Source organism: Pan paniscus, chromosome 1 (genome assembly GCF_029289425.2).
Source record: "Pan paniscus chromosome 1, NHGRI_mPanPan1-v2.0_pri, whole genome shotgun sequence".
NCBI classification, from domain to species: domain Eukaryota; kingdom Metazoa; phylum Chordata; class Mammalia; order Primates; family Hominidae; genus Pan; species Pan paniscus.
In genome coordinates, this window is record NC_073249.2 from 159,426,019 (window position 1) to 159,436,930 (window position 10,912).

Genomic DNA, 10,912 nt, shown 5'->3' on the forward strand with positions numbered 1-10,912 from the left:
GGCCTGTGCTTTCTCCATCCTGAGATATGGCTTTCCAAAATCTGAAGACCTCTCCATCCTGAGATATGGCCTTCAGATTTTTGAATCCTCTGCACGTAACCTGAAATCCTAGGCTCTTGCTTAGTGACTGATTTAGGCGCTTAAGGCCCTAATATTTTACCATCAACTTTGGTTGTAGGATCTCCTTGGGACAGAGTTCCTGAAACCATCTGATTTTCAGGCTGTTGGTGTAAGTTTCCCTGGAGAGTTACCTAGTGGTGAGCCAGTCCCTCCAGCATATGTCTGGGTAGCTTTCAGCAAGGCCTCTGACATTTGGCATTTTTCCTGGCAGGCAGCCAAGGGACTGAGTATTTCTCTGTTTTCTTTTACTTTCATCCTTAACCGTTTTCTTCTCAAACAAAAAGGAACTCAAGGATTTTACCAGCGCATTTTAAAAAGTTGTTTGTGAGGGAAAGTTTGTAGCTGGAGGGGAAAGGAGGGAAAAAGATGATTGAGAGAAAGGTGAAAACAGGCTCTTGAAATTGTTCACAGAATTTAGAATGCTCTTGAGCTAGGAAGGTTCTGTCTAATTTAAAATGTTACTTAGATTCCTCAAAAGAGAGGTGTTCTCTAAGTATAAATATATGATCAGACACTCTCAGGAGCTGTGGAGAATCCCTAAAGTTATTGTTTATTTGTGTTGTCCCCAACATTTCCTTTTAGCAAACATTGACAATGGCCTTGTCTTTCCTAATGTTAAATTCCCAAACTTGCGGAAAAGTAGTAGAAGTGGTTTAAATTTGGATACTTTCTCTTCTTGCTTCTACTCATTTGGAAAAGGCGCTGGCAGCTATTCATAAACCACTGATATGATCATTTGGATCTGGTCCCCCTTTCCAAGGGGAAAAACTTTTTCCTTCTTATTTTTTGAGCACTTAACTGCATGCCCTGCCCTGTTTTAAGTGTTGTACATGTGTTAACTCATTGAATCCTCAGTCCTAAGAGATCCCTAATAACTATATTCCCATTTAACGGTTAAGAAAACTGAGGCTTATAGAGGCTAACAAATGTGCCCTAGGTCCCATGGCTATGAAGTAAGGTGATGGTTTGATGGGAGAGCCTTTATTCTATAGCAACACATAGAAACAGGTTCATACAGCCCCCAGATCGAAGCCAGGCTCTGCCACCTCCGAGAATGATCAGCCAACTCACATTTTGAACCATTGCCAAGAATATCCATGACATTACTCCTATGAGAAATGAAGTGCATTCCAATTCCTAATACATCTTCTTTCCTCCTCCCATAAATGGTCTCACAACTTCTACTTCTGTCAAAGTAGGAAAGGATTCTATTTATTCATTTCTTCGTTTGACAAGCACTTACAGACACACAGGCAATAGAGCATAATGTTAGGAGAGCAGGTACTGGAACCAGACTGCTTCCTTTGAATGGTGGTTTTGCCAATTACTTGCTCAAGTTTATACAGCTTGTTGTTTAACCTTTCTGTGCCTCAGATCCCATGGGTAACATGGATTAATGATGACACTAACCTCACATAGGTATTATTATTTTAAATGAGTTAATCCATACGAAACACTTAAAACACTGCCTAGCACATAGTAAATCCTCAATAAGCATGAGGTATCATCAAACAGATATTTAGGAAATAGAAGTATACTAAGCACGGGGAAACAAAAGGACTCATAATCCAGTAGGAAGTACTGGATATTCATTCCTTCAATAGATATTTTTATGAGCTAAGCACTAGGCCCCAGGAGTATGACAGCTAAACAAAATACCCCACTACAAATATTTACAAACTACTAGAAGAGGTAAATAGAGGAACAAACAATGACAATGCAGTGTGATAAATTCTGCAAGTAGGGTGGAAGTAGGTAATGTTAGAGCACATGTGGGCCATGAGGTTTAGGAATCAGGAGGAGGCATCTCAGAGGAAGGGAGCCCAAGGTGAGACCTGATGGATGAGAAGAAATTTGCAACATGAATCACTAGAACAGAATGTGAATTATAATGTATGTAAAGGTCACGGAGCATGTGCCTGTGCATGGGGCACATGCAGAAGCAGGAAGAGGTAGAGCAAGTAATCCTGTATGGCTTGAGGGTTAGGGTACATGGGGCAATGGTAGGAAGAGAATGAGGAGGCTGGAAGGAAAATGGCACCAGCTTGTCAAAGGCCTGCGGTGCTTTGTAGAGGAGTTTGGACTTGATCCTTATGTAATGGGAGCCATGGAATGCTTTACCTCTAGCAAAGATATGATCAGATAATCCAGACCAGAGGAATGCTGGAGTCAGGGCTCCAGTTACAGTAACCCCTGGTGAGAAATAAAGGCCTGCAGTGGTTTGCTGGCCATTGGAATGGAGAAGTTTGAGAGATAAGACGAAGAAGAATTATTAGAATGTGATGACTGATTAGAGCAGAGTGGAAGCGCAGTAATATCTTACACTGCTTTCACAGGTTGTATCATTCTAGCCATTATGGGTACTTTGTTGGAAAAGTCTGAGAAGTACTGATAGCATAATGGAAAGCGCATGAGCTTTTGGAGCTCCTTGCAATTGAATTCAAATCCAGTCTCTACTATTTGTTGGTTTCAGGATTAGTATGGCTAATAAACCTTCATCATAGTTTGTTAGGATTCGTAATATATTAATAATACATGTAGAGTGCCTAGTATAGTGCCTAGCGCATAGTAAACACTCAGTACATGATAGTTGTGAGTGTTGTGGGATTAGAAAATATAAAATGGACCAGGCACAGTGGCTCACGCCTCTAATCCTAGTATTTTGGGAGGCCAAGGCGGGTGGATCACTTGAGGCCAGGAGTTCAAGAGCCGCCTGGCCAACATGGCAAAACCCATCTCTACTAAAAATACAAACATTACCCAGGTGTGTTGGAGGGTGCCGGTAATCCCAGCTACTTGGGAGGCTGAGGCAGGAGAATCACTTGAACCTGGGAGGCGGAGGTTGCAGTGAGCCAAGATCGCGCCACTGCACTCCAGCCTGGGGGAAAGAACGAGATTCCGTCTCAAAAAAAAAAAAAAGAAAAGAAAACAGAACACGGTCAGAGGTTAATACTAAACAGCAGTGGTTCTTAGTCTTTTGAATGTCTTACGCACTTTTATTTAAAAAAAACTTTATTGAGATATAATTCACATATCATATAATTTACCCACTTAAACTTTACAATTCAATGCTTTTTAATATATTCACAATGTTGTGCAACCATCACTACAATCTAATTTTAGGACATTTTCATCAACCCTAAAAGAAACCATCAGCAATCACTAGCTGTTCTTCCCCATGGCCCCTCCACAGCCCTAGATAACCCCTATCTACTTTCTGTCTCTGTCAATTTGCTCTTAGATCCTTTTCATGATCTGATGAAAGTAAATTCTACTCTGGAAATATGAACAAATTTTGCATGCAATTTCTAGGAAGTCAGAGAACCCAGATTCAAATATACAAAGGAATATCCTTCATAAACTCAAACCCATTCTCTACAAAGTTGGCAATAAAGGGAGATTCCCCTAGTGGTGGTGCTGGACAGCAGGACCTTGTGACCCTCACTCTTGTATCTCTGTTTGACCTACGATCTCTGTGTACACACACGATTTACTCCAAAATTTCTACAGATAATCTTCACTATGAATGCCAGTCCTGGAGGCTCCATCTCTATTAAGCTTACCATTTGTTTCCTCTGGAAGCAGTAAAAACCTAAGAGATTCAAGCCAGCAATCAAGAGCAATATCTCTGGGGATTAGTCAAAGCTACTGAGATAATGGCTACCATTTATTAGGTGCTTACTATGGCTGAGTATTGTGCTTAGAATTATCTCTTTCAATTTTTCAGTTCTAGGGACACCACCTGGACATGTTTTGTCCCAGCTCTGTGGTAGCTCCTAGTAAATAATGTCATCACCATGAAGAAGGCTTCTGTCAGCACTATTTGTTATTCCTTCTAATCCACTTCACAGAAGCCAAAAAACAGAGTATGGAGAGGAAACTATTTTCTTAGTAAAAAAAGCAATGTTTGAAGTCAGAAGGCTAAGGCAGTGGGATCACTTAAGCCCAGGACTTCAAGACCAGCCTGGGCAACATAGCAAGACTTTTCCTCTATGAAAAAAGGAAAAAAGCAATGTTTGAGCTCCCATTGGATACAACAGAAATGCCTTTGCCCTCTCAGTACCTAAGGTATCAGGTTAGACCTTCAAGAATGGGTTGAGCTGGCTTCTCAGAATAACATGAGAATTTTGCTTACAGAATAGTTCATTGGTTGAAATGAAATTTTAAACTTTATTACTGTGTTAGTTGAAGGATTCTTCTTTATTATTTATTTATTGAGATTGAGTTTCGCTCTTGTTGCCCAGGCTGGAGTGCAATGGCACGATCTTGGCTAACTGCAACCTCTGCCTCCTGGGTTCAAGCAATTCTCCTGCCTCAGCCTCTCGAGTAGCTGGGATTATAGGGGCCCTCCACCAGGCTAACTTTTTTGTATTTAGTACAGACAGGGTTTCACTGCATTAGTCGGGGTGGTCTCAAACTCCTGACCTCAGGTGATGCACCTGCCTCAGCCTCTCAAAGTGCTGGGATTACAGGCGTGCACTACCGTGCCCAGCCAGGATCCTTCTTTAAAAGGAAAACTAGAAGCAACTCGAAAGCACACACAGACTTAATTACTTTTGCATTCACCACAGGTTCTGTTTTCCAGCTCACTCCCCTACTTCATGTTCATTTGGCTAAGGACATACAGAGATCTTTGGGTTTGGTTTGGTTTTTTGTCTTGGAACTTGTAAGCAACTTCCTACCTCATGCTCTCTTGCTTACTGTTTCTTCAAATCTTCGCAAGGCTAGTTCCTTGTCATGATTCAGGCCTCACTCACCTCTAAGGGTTTCTGACCATACAATATAAAAAAGTTGTTCCCTATTCACAGCACATTCTCTAGTACTTATGACTCTGAAAATGATCTTGTTTACTTATATTTATTTACTTCCTTATTCTTTGCTTCTGTCTGCCAGCTCGTAAACTCCATGAAAACAGAGGGGTTGCTTGTTTTGTTTACCACAGAATCCTCAGGGCTCAGAACAGTGCTCGACACACTGGCGGATATTCAATAAATAGATATTGAACTACATGTTTATTATCAAGGTGGATAAATAGTAGTAAGTGTGAAATATATTTTCCACATTCAGAATGTCATTGGATGTATTTAAATTTAAAAACTGGAGCTCTGTTGTAATGTCTAAAATAAAATATTTTTAAAAGAAGCATAAGATGAATAACAGTATCTCTTTTATTTCTTCTGAAGTTTTTCTTTTTGGTTTTACTACTCAAAATTAACTTAAATTAAAAAGAAGGGGAATATACTGAACACAAAATTTTTTTCTTTTTTTTTTTTTGGAGACAGAGTCTCACTCTGTCGTCCAGGCTGGAGTGCAGTGGCGCCATCTCGGCTCACTGCAAGCTCCGCTTCCTGGGTTCGTGCCATTCTCCTGCCTCAGCCTCCCGAGTAGCTGGGACTACAGGTGCCTGCAACCACGCCCAGCTAATTTTTTTGTATTTTTAGTAGAGACGGGGTTTCACCATGTTAGCCAGGATGGTCTCGATCTCCTGACCTCGTGATCCGCCTGCCTCGACATCCTAAAGCCTGGGATTACAGGCGTGAGCCACTGCACCTGGCCCATAAAATTAATTTTTAATAGATTAAGGCCTAGCTGTAAAGCCTAAAACTATTTTTAAAAAATCTATAAAACTTTTTTTTTTTTTTTTTGAGACGGAATCTCACTCTGTTGCCCAGGCTGGAGTGCAGTGGCACCATCTCGGCTCACCGCAAGCTCCACCTCCCAGTTCACACCATTCTCCTGCCTCAGCCTCCTGAGGAGCTGGGACTACAGGTGCCTGCCACCACGCCCGGCTAATTTTTTTTGTATATTTAATAGAGATGGGGTTTCACCGTGTTAGCCAGGATGGTCTCGATCTCCTGACCTAGTGATCCACCCGCCTCGGCCTCCCAAAGTGCTGGGATTACAGGCGTGAGCCACCGCGCCTGGCGTAAAAATCTATAAAACTTTTAGAAGAAAACATAGAAGTAAATCTTTGTGACCTTAGATTAGGCAAAAGCTTGTTAGATATGACAATAGAGGGCTGGGTGCAGCGGCTCATGCCTATAATCCCAACACTTTGGGAGGCTGAGGTGGACGAATCGCTTGAGCTCAGGAGTTTGAAACCAGCCTGGGCAACATGGTGAAACCCCATCTCTACAAAAAACACACAAAAAATTAGGCGGGTGTGCTAGCGTGCACCTGTCATCCCAGCTACTCGGGAGACTGAGTCACTTGATCCCAGGAGTTCAAGGCTACAGTGAGCCTTCATCAGCCCGCTGCACTCCAGCCTGGGTGACAGAGTGAGACCCTATCTCAAAAACAAACAAAGAAAAAACAAAACAAAAAAAGACAATAGAAACACAAGTGACCAAAAAAATAGATAAATTGGATTTTATCATAAAGAGCACATCAAATTAAAAACTTTTATGCCCCGAAGGATACTATCAACAAAGTAAAAAGTCTTATGATGTTGGCTATGGGAGAAAAACAAAAGAATAAAAGAATTAAAAAGAGAAAACAAAAAAAGAAAGTGAAAAGTCGATCCCCAGAATGGGGAAAAAAATATCTGCAAGTCATATATCTGATAAGAAACTTGCATCTAGAATATATGAAGAACTCTTACAATGTGATGATAAAAAAGAGAGGTACACCAGTTTTTAAAAAGGTAAAGGATCTGAATAGACACTTCTCCAAAGAAGATACAAAAATGGCTAATAAACATGTAAAAAGATGCCCAACATCATTAGCCATTAGGGGAACGCAATAAAAAACCACAAGCAGAACCAGTTCACACCCAGTAGAATGGTTATAATAAAAAAGACAGACAATAACAAACATTAGTGAGGACGTGGAGAACTTGGAACTCACATAATTGTTGGTGGGACTGTTAAATTGTGCAGCCTTTTTGGAAAATAGTTTGGCAGTTCCTCAAAATGTAAACACAGAGTTACCATATGACCCCAGCAATTCCATTCCAAAAGAATCAAAAACATATGTCCACCCAAACCCTGCAAACAAATATTCCTAACAGTATTATCCATAATAGACAAAAGGTGGAAACAACCCAAATTTCCATCAACTGATGAATGGATACATAAAATCTGGTCTGTTTATACAGTGGAATATTATTCAGTTACAAAAAAAAAGAAGTAGTGATAAATGGTACAACACGCATGAACGTTGAAAACATTGTGATAAATGAAAGAAGCCAGTTACAAAAGACCACACATTGTAAGACTCCATTTATATGAAATGTCCAGAATAGTCAAATCTATGAGACAGAAAGTAAATTAGTGATTGCCTAGGGCTGGGGGTAGAAGGAATAAGGAATGACTGCTAATGGGTATAGTTTTCTTTCAGGGGTGATTAAAATGCTCTAAAATTAGGTAGTGGTGATGGCTGCACAACTCTGTGAATATACTAAAAACCATTAACTGGTATCCTTTAGGTGGGTGAATTATATAGCACATGAATTATATCTCTATATAGCTATTTTCTCCTTTTTTTTTTTTTGAAGAGCATAACACAGGAAAAAAAAAGGAAGTTTAAAACCAAGAAGCTCAACTTTCAAAGTGAGTTTGAGGTGGAAAAAGGAGTGTAATATTTCTATTTTTAGCTCTGATATTCTAACTTTAGCACGAGCCTAGACTTGCAATATTATACTTAGCATTCCATTGTCAGACATAGGGGATTTGTCCTTTTCTTCACAAGGAGCACCTTTAGTGGTTTTGTTTTAAAAATACATTATACATTGAATACGCTAAAAATTAATCTACTTACATTGATGTGATGCCTATATCCTGTGTCCCCAAACTGTTAGAATAGTTTGATTTTGCTACATATGGTAGCAATGTAAAGATGAAGGACTTTTTCCTCTTCCGTGTTACCACTGGGTGCCCAGGCTGTAAGGTCAGACTGCCAGACTCTTTCAGTCAATGTGAATTTGGGAGGGCACTTAACCTCAGGTTCCCTATCTATAAAAGGGGGATAGAGGTAGTAATACCTTTTACTTCATAATGTCATTCTGAGAATTAAAGGAAATAATGCATGTAAAGTATTTAATACTTAGCAGTGTCTAGTGCATAATAAATGCTCAAACTGTAATACAGTAGGCCCAGTGCAGTGGCTTACGCCTGTAATTCCAACACTTTGGGAGGCCAAGATGGGTGGATCACTTGAGGTCAGGTGTTCAAGACCAACCTGGCCAACATGGTGAAACTCTGTCTAAATACAAAATTTCAGCTAAATACAAAAATTTAGCCGGGTGTGGTGGCACAGGCCTGTAATCCCAGCTACTCTGGAGGCTGAGGCAGGAGAATCAACTGAACATGGGTACAAAAAAATGTAGTACAGCAATTGTTAGTCATTGCTACTATTTATAGCAACAATAACGGGGTTGAGATTATCAAGAAATGGATGAAAGCAGATTGTAATGTGGCTGAGAATTGAGTACTGTATTAGCATCCTGAAAGTAAATGAAGGCAGGAAGGAAGGAGATACAATATTGTTTCTCCATTTTGTTAACATTAGGCAACTCTATCAGATATTTAATCATGGTTTTCAGCATTTATTGCTAGAAAACCCTTGTAGATAAGACTGTGAAGTTTCATGAGTATTTTTCAGAGAAGAAGATGTGATTCAAATATTGCTACAGAGAGATGACATTTTAGGCCACATGTCTAGTGATATCGTCTGACACTTGTTGCTTTTATAAATCATTTCTTTAATTTGAATAATAGTGTCTTCCAGGAAATTTCTCTTCCCTTGAGGTTTATTTGGCTGATGTTCTCCTATTGAGAGTAGCAAGAACTTTTAGACATTTTAATATTTAATATTAAGAAATTAATATTTCAACTTTGTAGAATAAATGAAACATTAGTGAAAATAACTAGTTATAAAATAACGATTGAGAGACGTAAAAGACCACCTTGAGCTTTATTTGTATACTTTAAAAATGGGCTTCAAAACTTTTTGGAAATATAGAAGATTCTCCCCTTTTCTCCAAATGCTTATTCATAACATTTTTATGTAATCTTAATAGGTAAATTCTCTGAAGAGCATAAATGAACCTCATAAATTCATAGCCAGAAAATTCCTCTATGTGTAGTTTATTTTCAAATATTCTTATTGTAATAATGCTTGGTGGTTACGAAGCTCTGTTTGAGCAAACCAGAAATCTGTAATGGAGGAGAAAAATGAATAACAACAGGCCTGCCCCACCCCCCAGATTGTGGCAGGAGTAGTTAACTTACTTAAACTCTTTGTTTTCATTTTCTTAATCTTAAAACAGGAGTAATAACTTTTTTTTTTGCGGGGGGGAGGTATGGAGTAATAACTTTCTTATAGAGTTGATGTAAGGTTTAAAGGAGATCACGTATGTAAAGTGCACCAAGCACACACTAAAACATCACGTTTTAGTATGAATATTGTTACTGTGGCCCTGGCCAGAAAGAGGTAAGAAGAGGAGCTTTCACAGATGTCTCAAAGATGCAGGTAGTCTCAGAGCTGCAACAGCCCGCGAAGAGAGAAAATCTGTCAAAATGTGGAGACCTTCTACATTGCACTTGAGCTATTTCAAAAAGGTGGGAAGAGTATGGTCAAAAGCTCCTTGTCTTGGTAGGTGCCACAGAACCAGAGCCTGTGGAAGGGGGTATGAGATAGGGGGTGTGTTTGAGGTTGGGCGTTGTGGGGAGGGTGCAGGACTGAGGCAGCAGGGAAATAAGTGAGGAATAGGGGAGGATTGAGAAACAAGAAAACCAGGAGGCTTGCTGCCCCATGTATGTAATATGACTCGTGTCTTCTATTTTCCCTGCTAAGGAATTGATTTAAAATCTGCTCGGAAATTGATGATTACATTCCGCCATGTTACATATCCTGACACGCAACAATGTTTAAATTTAATCGGAAATTTAAAAATTGGACTGCTTTCTATCAGGGCAGTCTGAATTAAAGAGCTGATGTCCAGTCTCCTAGTGGAGATAGAATACTGGGCTAATGCCTGTCACTAGCACTTACAGAGGTGTGAATTTGGTAAATCATTTCATCTCTGAAGTGGTTTCAACATTTGTGAAAAGAGGCAAACTATTTGCCTAACAAAATGTTGAGTTCAAGGTTATTCATAGCTCCTACCAAATAAGCGATGCATTTGCTACTTTGTGTTAATGGAAAAGGACTTAAAAATTATGATATACTTAAACACGGTGCTACCAAATGTGCTTAAATACGCATTCAAATTGTATTCTTTTAATGAATTTTAATATTCTCAACTAGTATCAATGCTCTGTCATTATTAAGTGTTGACTTCAATATTTCCCTCCCCTCATCGCAACTCCTAGCACACATGCACTCGAAATGTTCTAAAATGGTATGTATTGAGCGCATGTGACTAACAACACAGCCACCTAAGCCCTGACTTGCCGGACACGAACGGACGATTAATTGGAATAATTGTAACAGGGTTTCTATAAACAGTGCTTCCTGGAGGCTTGCCCCGCGTCTAGCGCTGCACCGTCAGGAGTTAACCACTCCTACGACACCGGCCGCCACACGGTGAGAAGCCCGGGAAAGACGCGCCACGCTCCCATGTGATAGTTTCACTTGTCTTTTTGGTTAGTTCTGCTACCCTAGTTCATGTCCCCGCGAGAGGAAACGTATTCCCCCTCACATTAGACAGAAGAGCCTCGATTCACCGTGGAGGCTGACGGAGGGCCACTCCAGCAACTGAGCAGCTCGGACTTGGCACAGGCAGGGTCCAGCCTACCCGCGGCCGGCGCGGCGCCTCAGCAACACCCCCTCCCCCGGAAGTTTGTGCGTC